This window comes from Suncus etruscus, chromosome 14 (genome assembly GCF_024139225.1).
Source record: "Suncus etruscus isolate mSunEtr1 chromosome 14, mSunEtr1.pri.cur, whole genome shotgun sequence".
Classification (NCBI taxonomy): domain Eukaryota; kingdom Metazoa; phylum Chordata; class Mammalia; order Eulipotyphla; family Soricidae; genus Suncus; species Suncus etruscus.
In genome coordinates, this window is record NC_064861.1 from 57,939,422 (window position 1) to 57,949,894 (window position 10,473).

General features: G+C 31.1%; 1 non-coding gene across 1 annotated transcript; it reads left to right on the forward strand.

The window, feature by feature from the left end:
* Positions 1-8,727: 8,727 nt before the first annotated feature.
* LOC126029266 (U6 spliceosomal RNA) lies at positions 8,728-8,834 on the forward strand. The gene has a single exon (XR_007502897.1). It is a non-coding gene; the product is annotated as a U6 spliceosomal RNA (small nuclear RNA).
* The last annotated feature ends 1,639 nt before the right edge of the window (positions 8,835-10,473 follow it).

Genomic DNA, 10,473 nt, shown 5'->3' on the forward strand with positions numbered 1-10,473 from the left:
TTCAAACCACCGTTCTTCTGCATGCAAGGCAAATGCACTACCCCCGTGCTATCTCTCTGGCCCCAGAATATTAGTCTTGATACTAACTGAGATAGCATATATTTTTGAAAGAAGGAATTAAAAAAACTTTGTAAATTATAATGGATTCAAGATCTATTTTTTCTCAACTAGTACTTTCAAAATACTTCCCAACCATGTTTTGCAATTTATAATTTATAACTCAGACTTAAAGAAATTTGGTTACATGGAGAAGTGTGACTTCACCCTGGATTTAGCTGTATCTTCCTGAGACCCACCCATTTCTGGGAGGGGTCTTGGGAAGTGGCTATTACGTGTATCTTTACCTGCAAGACCCCACCCATTCCTGGGAATGGTCTTAGGAAGGTGAGATATGGCCTTTGGGCCAAGGGATTAGGGTTTTTGGTCTTTTGCCAAGATGGAGGTTGGAGGTGACATGGACGAAAGAAATAAGAAATAAGATGCAGGGCTAGCTAAGAATGGCATGAATAAATGGTTAGCAGCCACATCTGTTGGCCAGGGCAAAAAAGACATTATCTCTCCTGAAGCCTGCCTGTAAGTGAGTTCAATACCCACCACAACCACCTAAAGATAATGACCTGCCGGTTAATGGGGGATGGAGCCATGTGGCCGGGGCCTAAAGACAAAGGCCTCCATCCACCATCAAACCCATCTTAAGGGCTGTTTTTCTACAGGGAATTAAAAAATAAACATTAATCTTAGGGAACTAATAAAGTAACTGTTTCTCTATTAATTTATATAACAGAAATCTACCCTCAATATTTTATGCCATCTTTTACAAGATGACATATTTCTGGATATGAGAATAATGCAATTAAATAGAAAAATTGATCATAGTAAGAAAATAACTATGATATTTAATAATTAAAAGGATACAGAGAGATAGCGCAGGAAATAAGGCACTTGTGTTTCATGTGGCCAACTCCAGTGTGATCCCTGGCATCTATCACATAGGGTTCCTTGAGAAATATCAAGAGTATTTGCTCAGGGGCCAGAGCAGTGGCACAAGTGGTAGGGTATTTGCCTTGTATGCACTAACCTAAGGATGAACTCTGGTTCGATCTCCCAGAGTCCCATATGGTCCCCAAACCAGGAGCAATTTCTGAGCACATAGCCAAGAGTAACCCCGAGCATCACTGGGTGTGCCCATCACCTCCCAAAATTACCAAAAACATAAAATGAAATACAACATAGTAATTGTTGAGCACAGAATTAGAATACCTGACCACAGCTAAAATGGCCCCAAACCAAAAACATTATTAGTAATACTAATAATAGCATGATAATCCTGCACAGTAAGATTAAGACTTATTAAAGGAGTGGGAATTTTAGTTAAGTTGGTCATGATTATATACTTTAAGTAAAAAATAAATAAGATGATGTTGTCCAATGGAAATTTATATCAGCTAAATAATCTAAAAGTAGAAGGTATGGTAATATTGATAAGAACAGCTAAGTACATTATTATGTGATTAATAGGTTAAAGAGAATCAATATAGGGACAAAATATCTATTAGTATTTGATTGCAGTCGTTCAGACAACAAATTATGTGTGTTTAAAGCCAGATTAATCATTGATATTGAACTCATATTGATATTATAGATTTTTTTGTAAAGTCAGAAGAAACAAATTACTTACAAATTGAATTTCAGTCAAGATAAAAATGGACTTATCTAAACTGTGATTCTTTTTATAGGAGGAAGACTAAAAGTTTGACTTTACAATGCAACACTCATAGGTATTTTAATATAGCATTTTATGAAAAAAGAAATCATAGTGAAAAGATAACATTATAAAAATAATAATTTTTCTTGCATTACTTTTTAATTTACAAAAATGTTATACAATAAAAATAGGCTAATTATAAGTCATTAGAATAGTATGAATATAAATAATAACTACCTCCCTAAATAATCATTCTTAGATAAATAAATGATAAACAAATAATATAAACAAAGGTATAATGTTAGAAAGTAGAATAATCATAATATTTATTCTATCAGTACACACCTCTAGCCTCTCATATTTCTGGTTACTGCCATGTACAGCTTGGTGAACGCCAACTAGATTATACTTCTGGGTCCAGGCATTAAATGTCTTATCTGCTTGTTCAAATACTATTTGGAGTAGTTTCTGTGACAATAGTCTCTGTGACTATTGCTTGAAAAACTTTGCCAAAACATTATGCTGAAATTTTTATTGTTCAGACATTCTAAGTGAAGGGTTTTGAAATAACTCTTTTATCCCCTTTTCATATTTATTTGTGAAAATAGAAAAAACTGTACAGGACAGGGTTACTTTAATGAGAACATAGACTGATTGACAGAGATTACTTTAAATATAGCAGAAAACTAAAAAAATATTATAGCCATTTATTTTGGTATCATTGAATAAACCTGATAAATTCACTTAATATAACATTTTTTAAGAATACACAGATACTGAGAGTGAACTTTATCAAAAACTTCATCTCATTTAATAACTCATACAAATAGAGTACATGCATCTGTAAAATATAAACATAAATTTAGTCTGTAATTATACAAATATTGTTTAATTTATATAGGTTTTGACCGTTCTTTTAATTTATCTTTCTATTCCACTCCAAAAAGAAAAAAAAATAAAAGTAGTGGATATACATGTGAATAACAGAAGTGAAAAGTTTAGTTTTAATCTAAATGGATTAACTATGTCAAACAACAATGAGCCAACAATTAAAAACATAAATATGTTAAGCCCAATTTTGATTTCTGCTATTTGCTATTCCTGCTATTTGATTCATGCTATTGCATGACCTATTCCTATCACAGCTAGAAATAATCCTGTTGACTCTCAGTACCATCAAGTAAAATAGTTCAATAATGTTGGTCCAAATGAGGTTGAGTATTCCAGGAGTGTTCCCTTGTCCCTGATTAATGTTAGGGTCCAAAGTTGAAGAATGAGATCACACAATTGAATAAAGCAAAGAAAAGCTTTTATACCAATAAGCTACAGACTGATTAACTTGGGTCACCTCCTGCAGGAAGTTATATTATCCAATGATATAGGGCCAAGCTAAGTTATAAAGGGCTAGAAGCAAAAAGTTTTGACTTTAAGTTCACTGGCTATTATCTAGGGTGCTTTTACAGTTTTTTTTATCATGTCCTTTTATGACTAGATATCTAAAGTGGTATACTGTAGTTTATAGGATTGTGTCATGATTGTGGAAATAGAAACTTAGCCTTTAAATGGAAACTTAGCCTTGTTTAACTTGAATGGAACCTTAATTTTAGGTTGCCACAATGGAGTCCCTTCTGCTCCAAGTTTCATAGTAAGCCTCCTCAAAATAAAATAGAAAATTATTTTGAAAGAAGACTATTTATGAAATCTAGTATTCTAATATTTTAGTTTCAATTCATATGAACCCTAACAGGGCCTAGATGGATCTACAGCAGATAACTGTCACTCTAGCTTTGATATAGGAGAGCCTAAAGGGTCACATGTATTACTGCCACAGTTAGCTAGTAATGCCATTAGGGACCAGAGTGATAGTACAGCCAAGAGGGTGCTTGCCTTGTATGCAGCCAACCTGAGATTATTTTTTTCTCCCATTTTGGTGACTGTAGCGCCCTGAGTGTAGACGTAGGAGTAAGTACTGAGCACCATTGGGTATTTTATATTGTCTGTTAAGCACTGAGCCAGAGTAAGTACTGAGCAATACCACCAAATACACACACAGAGAAACACTCATGCACACACACACACACACACACACACACATATACACAAATCAACTTTTGAACTGATAAGGATCCTAGGCCTGGCAATATCTACATTGGAGACTGTGCTTAGAGACTTATTTTTAATCTTCTTCATTATCATGCAAAACACCACACAACTGATGTCTTTCTCTTTCAAGTTCTGTATATAAAATTTATGTTCTTTCTATGTTCATCAGTTGCACATGCTTGCTATAGTCTTTCATGAATATGCAGACTTTTAAAAACCACTACTAGAATATGTACATGTATACCTTTTAAAAAACACTAGTAGAATATTTATATATATGTATACTTTTAAAAACACTACTAGATTATGTATAAATTCTCATTGTCTCTGCTTAGCATAAAAATCACAATTTCTTCCTGTTTCTCTCTTTATATTACTTCCTCTCTCTCTTTAAAGCTGATCTCCAGTCCATGTTTATCATCATCCTCCCAAATGAAATGTTTTCCTTGACAGTCAAGTCCATATTTTCCAAAAATAAAATATAAAGTAAGCATTTTATGTATTTTATGTGAATATACAATTTAAAAGTCAAGCTGCCAAAATTTAAATTTGATTTTTTGTACTTTTAGAGAATTTTATTATTATTTTAAAATAATATTTAATGTAAACAGCATGTTTACAACAATGTTTATAGTTGGGGTTCAGTCATCAAATGAACACCATCCTTCACCAGTGTAGCTTTTTCCTGCCACCAATGTAATTAGGAAAATTTTAACACACAGAGCATTGAGAGTCAGAGTTGATCAAACTCAATCCCCTGTTGTACAGCAAGAAATAAAATCATCACTGGAGAGTTCTGAGGCATGGCTTTAAATCCTTCTTTATTGTGCGATATGTGACAATGAAATTAAATTCAGAGAACTACAATTTTTCACCCATAACATGAAAAAAAGTAATAGCTCAAAGACATTGAGATAAAAATACTAATTGGAGAAATACTTCCAATTCACATAGCACACGAAAAGCATTAATGAATGCAAATAGAGGCGAGGTTTCCTGATAGACGAAAAATGAGTTATGATATTACAAAGGGAAAGAAATTAGTCTGGCCAACAAAAGATAGGAGAAGGAATTTTTGGCATAAACATACAAATTATCAAACATTCAACAGTTTATTAGGAACAGATATGGTGTTAGGACAGTTGGAATTTTGCCAATATATCTTATTTATCCTGTGTAGTACCTATCTGTAAAAGTTCTGTAAAGTATGTATCTGTAAAAATTTTCCTAGGACTGATTTTAGGACCATAATACTTAAAATTTAATGGAACAAGATCTTGATGCTCATTTTATGTCAATAACATAAGTTTTCAAAAATGTCTATGTATGTGAAATATTTTGTAACTTTAATGTGTTATATCACTTATTTTGGTTGAGTGTCTTTCTGTATTCTCCTTGAATCTAAATTAACATTTCTTGGAGTAGGGAAGATAATTATTCCCAAGCAAAATTAACTTCTTCCAACATTTTTCTATGATTTTATCTTCATCAAAATTGCTTTATTTTCTCTCATTATCTCTATTTTGACACTTACTGAAGTTAGAATTTAAATGAAAAAATAAATTCTCTCTGTAATATTTTCAGCTAACGATTTATTTACAGAGTCATATTCCAGGTGCCATATTAGTTTTTTTTATCTAATTTGTGATTGCAGACTTTTTGTAATTGAGAAAATCCTAAAGATGTAAGGAGAATATCAAAATAATCAAAGTATGTTAAAGCTAGAACAATATTTGAATTCCTATTCTCTAAGTAATGCATTCATCATATTATGAAGTAATTTTACTGAAATTAAAGGAAAAATATCATCCAAGTCAATGTTATTTATTTTATTTAAATTTTCTTTCTTTCTTGATTTAAGCACCATGATTACATACATGATTGTAGTTGGGTTTCAGTCATAAAAAGAACACCCTCCTTCACCAGTGCAACCTTCCCACCACCAATGTTCCCCAACTACCTCCTTCCCCACCCCCTGCCTGAATTCGTGATAGGCATTCTACTTCTCTCATTAACATTGTCATGATAGTTAGTGTAGTCATCTCTCTAATTAAACTCACCATTGTTACCAGAGAAATAGTAGTGGAGCAAGTAGCCATTTAGGCAATCTCTGCTATGATCACTTTATACCACATATGGTCCCATGAACACAGACAGCAATCACATCAGAGAAGAGATCGAGGAATAGCATTCAATGAACACTGCCAGGTGTGGCCCCAAAAAACATATAAACATTATTTAGGGCTATCAATAGTTTACTTATTTTACCAATTTAACGACTATAAATGAAAATATACCCCACTAATATATTATCTTTTCCGTGTTTCTAATATTTATAAAGACAGAATTAGCATGTCATTGATTGTTTTTATCTGTACCCACTAATTTACTTATTAATACATTTAGGAATTCAGGAGCAGAAGATTCAGAAGAAGAACCAGCTTTTGACCAAACAGCTAGAATTTAGGTTACAAAATTATAGTTCTGACTTTTTACTTACCTGGATAGTGGGACAAGTAAGATATTATAATAAGGAACTTATTATCAATTCTTTGATATTAAAGAGTTAATTTGCTGTTTCAAATTATAGAAGGTGATTGAGTTTTCTAGGTGTAGTTAAAAGAAAGGAAACTTTACAAAAGTTTAAGGAAACATTAGATTTATCTGCAAATAGTGATAAGTTAAGATACTGGAGTAGCGGGGCCAGGTGGTGGTGCTAGAGGTAAGGTGCCTGCCTTGCCTGGGCTAGCCTAGGACGGACTGCGGTTCGATCTCCCGGCGTTTCATATGGTCCCCAAGCCAGGAGCGACTTCTGAGCGCATATCCAGGAGTAACCCTTAAGCGTCACCGTGTGTGGTCCAAAAACCAAAAAAAAAAAAAGATACTGGAATAGCAGAAATGAGGAACGTGATTCAAAATCCATGTAAACATTTAATCTGAAATTGTTAAAAGAGAGAAAGAATAATACGTTTTACATTGTCTTTCCCCTCCTAATAATAATAAAGACATAATAATTAAAGACGTATAGAACTATACTGCTTCTTCTATGCAATTATTATAAATAATTTTATTTTATATAAAATATTAATTGATAATGAATAATAAGTTAAAATCTTAAATGATTAAATTATAGGAAAACAATCTTCATTTTATTATCAAAGAATGAATATATGCTTAGAATCATTAGGGTGGTTAAGGAGACATTATTATAATACTCTTTTGCTTTCTATAGAAAAATGACTCAAGAGCAGTAGCAGTTCTTGAGTGTGGTTTGAATTTTATGGAGGGTATATTACATAGCACAGTGATGCAACTCTTTATAAAACAGGATGAGAATGCAAAATTGCAAGATCAAAACAGAAATGCAAATATTATAATAACAAAACATTTCAAAAGAGACAAGCAAAATGAAAATAAAGACAAATAAATTAGAATCTTGTCTAGTTTCAATGTAAGCATAACTGCCATGGTCTACCCTTATGTGGCTGGTCTGAAATTCTGAAGAAATTGAAATCCACCTGGAATTATATGTGTATGAATATTTACCATCTCTAAAATACCGATGCATGAGATGTAATAATAAGTTATATATTCATAATGTGACCAGAAAAGAAACAGCAAACTAATTCAAGAAATATAACAACAGTAATTTCTTCATTTTATTACTTCCAAAGTAGAACAGCAGTTCAGTACAACTGCCATTATTGGTAGAATGCTTGCATAAATCACTGTAGTAGTGGTTAATTCCATCATTCAAATTACTCACTTCCATATTAGGCAACAGTATATTTGTCATTATTTGATACATTTACTAATGCAATCATCATTATATTCAAGGAAATATGAGAAGATACCTTTCCAGAGAGATGTTGGAAATGCAGAAATTAATCAACAGATTGAAGATTGATATAATGGCAAAATCTAGGACTGATTTCAAATATGTGATCCATCATAGTTTAATCATGGGAAACATCGGACTAAATTTAAGTTTTATTTTATAATTTTGAGTACATAGGTTATGCAAATGTATTGGAACTGTCATCTGAATTGCCATTGCCATTGTGGACATGGGATATGCCAGACTGTTAGGTCTCTCAACGCCTGTTGATTATATCTTTAACAGGAGTATTAGTGGGAGTATGAGTGGTTGTTAATATTTAATTTTAGAATAATACAGTCTTCAATACAGTTTTTAACCTCTTTTTATGGGGAGGTCAGGAAAGTCATATAGTTTCAACATGAGCTGCATTTGTAGTAAAATGGAGATCTTACTCGGTTTAATTTATGAAAGATTAATCAATTGTTTTGAGTAATATAAACCCTAGTTTTGATCCCTTTCTTTGTAAGATAAATATAATAGAGCCAATCCTGTCTTTTTATTGGTATTGTTGAAAAATATTTGGGCTATAGAAGAAAAACACTATACAAGCACAACAACATTCCCATCGCAGAAATATAAACAATTTTATATTTCTATATATAAATTTCTAAGATTTAATCAAGATACAATGAATACTTTTCAGGCAAATCAAGAATTCTATTTCTGAGATATTTACTTTGTGAGGATGTTTTCTTTTTCCTCTGTAAACAATAAAATAGCCATACAATTATTATAAGATTTTGCTCTTAAATTTAAAGTTTAGTTTATTTATAGCCTATCAAAAACTATTCTGTAGTTTTTTTAAGTATCTTTATCAAATTGGACTTGATAATATATGTATGTATTCAACATGATTGTGTATGAACTGGTGAAAATTTATAGTGTATGGATATCTCTTTTTAAATTTATAATAATAATGATATTAATATATCGCAAACATGTACTTATTGCAGAAAACATTACTCTCTTAAAAAGCATATGGACTACACTTTTTGGCAGCACAACTACTGAAACTGGAACTACATATATATAGAACTATATACATATATGTGTATATATATATATATAGAGAGAGAGAGAGAGAGAAGATAAGGATGGCCCCTGCATGAAAATGACATGCAAATTCAAGAAGCATTTTATATTTTTATCCTTCAAATGTTCCTTGAATGACATGAGGTTGTGTGTGTTCGTTTGTTTGCTTGCCTTAGGGCTTTAGATATCTAGTTTTCTTGGTACATCATAATCAAGACAAATTTAATGAGCTAACCATTTAAATGAAAACAAGAAAACACCTAAGCTTTCGATCTAAGTTTTTAGAAGACTTAAAAGCAATATTTCTTGTTTTGTTATATGCCAAACTGGGAACTATTTCTTAAATCTTAACAGAGTTCAGGGTAGTATCTCTTTTCTCAGATTGAATGTAATTCACTGACAATGCACCTCATGCAAGTTTTGTATAATTCATAATTTTGATAATTAAATTATATATAAGTCAGTCAACATGCATATTTTGACATTTTGAATACTTCCCTTAATTTTTCAAATTCAGTATTAGGGTTTATAAAACAAGTTTGATTGTTTAGAAATTGGTATGTGGAAGGGGGATGTATTATGTTGAAAAATAACGCACCTACTTAACTTCATATTAAAGATTACCACTTATCTATTGCATTGACTAAAAGCAAAATTGGCCAACATTAATATGCACATAATCTCTTATCATATAAAGATTATAAAATGATAATTTTTTGAAGGTGAATAAAAGTTTTCAAAAATGAACTGATATGACTGTATAAGTGTTTCAATGCAGCTTCTTTTTGTCCAAATTTTGCATGTGTTAACTATAGGTTTTGCCAACTTTAGAATCAATAAATTATACTACATTTTTCTGGTATATTTTTAAAATCAGTATTACAATGAAATGATGCTTAATAACATTATAGTTTCATTGATTAAAATAAAACATTGGCATTAATGTTTTGGTATCTTGTTATTCAAAAACTATAATGTACTTTAAATTTGCAATCTAGATGCTTTCCCAGATAAAGTATATTATAATGTGCCATTTTAAAAAGACAGAATATAAAAAATATTCTGGAAATAAAAAAATTAAAAAATGATCAATTTTGGTGGAAAATACAGAAGTTTAGTATCAAATATTTTCTAAAATATTTACAACCATAGAAATATTTCATAGAAATATACAGCAAGAAAAAATACTAAAAATCGCATCTATTGGTAGATGTGAATCAATATAGTTATTAATAGGTAATTAATTGACTCATAATACGTAAATGAACAACTGTGTTATTTATGTCCCAAGGAAAAGGACATTTTAAACAAAATGTATTCTAATGCCCAGACTAGTTAAATATTGCATGAGTATCATTCAAAGGTGCTACTTCAGCAGGAAGCCTGGGCTGAGGAAATGACTTCCTTAGGTAAAATGATGAGCTCATTTAACAAAGTTTCAAATCCTTGACAGGGATTAATCTTCCATTAGATAACTAAAAAATTCCACCAAAGCAAATGCAAGGCAAAGTATTGTCCATTATTTTAACAGAGGTTTTATTTTTTCACAGTCAACTGATATTTCCTATACTAGTTTAGTGTATATTTATAGTAATATGTAACTTATCAAAAATAAATATTAGAATTGATAGAATAAGAATCATGACTTATGGAATACAAATTATCTTTTGTACCAAGTTAAAAGTCTTGCATCCCTAACCATATTTTAAAATACACAGAATATTATGTTTATTAATATAACGGTCTTAAAATT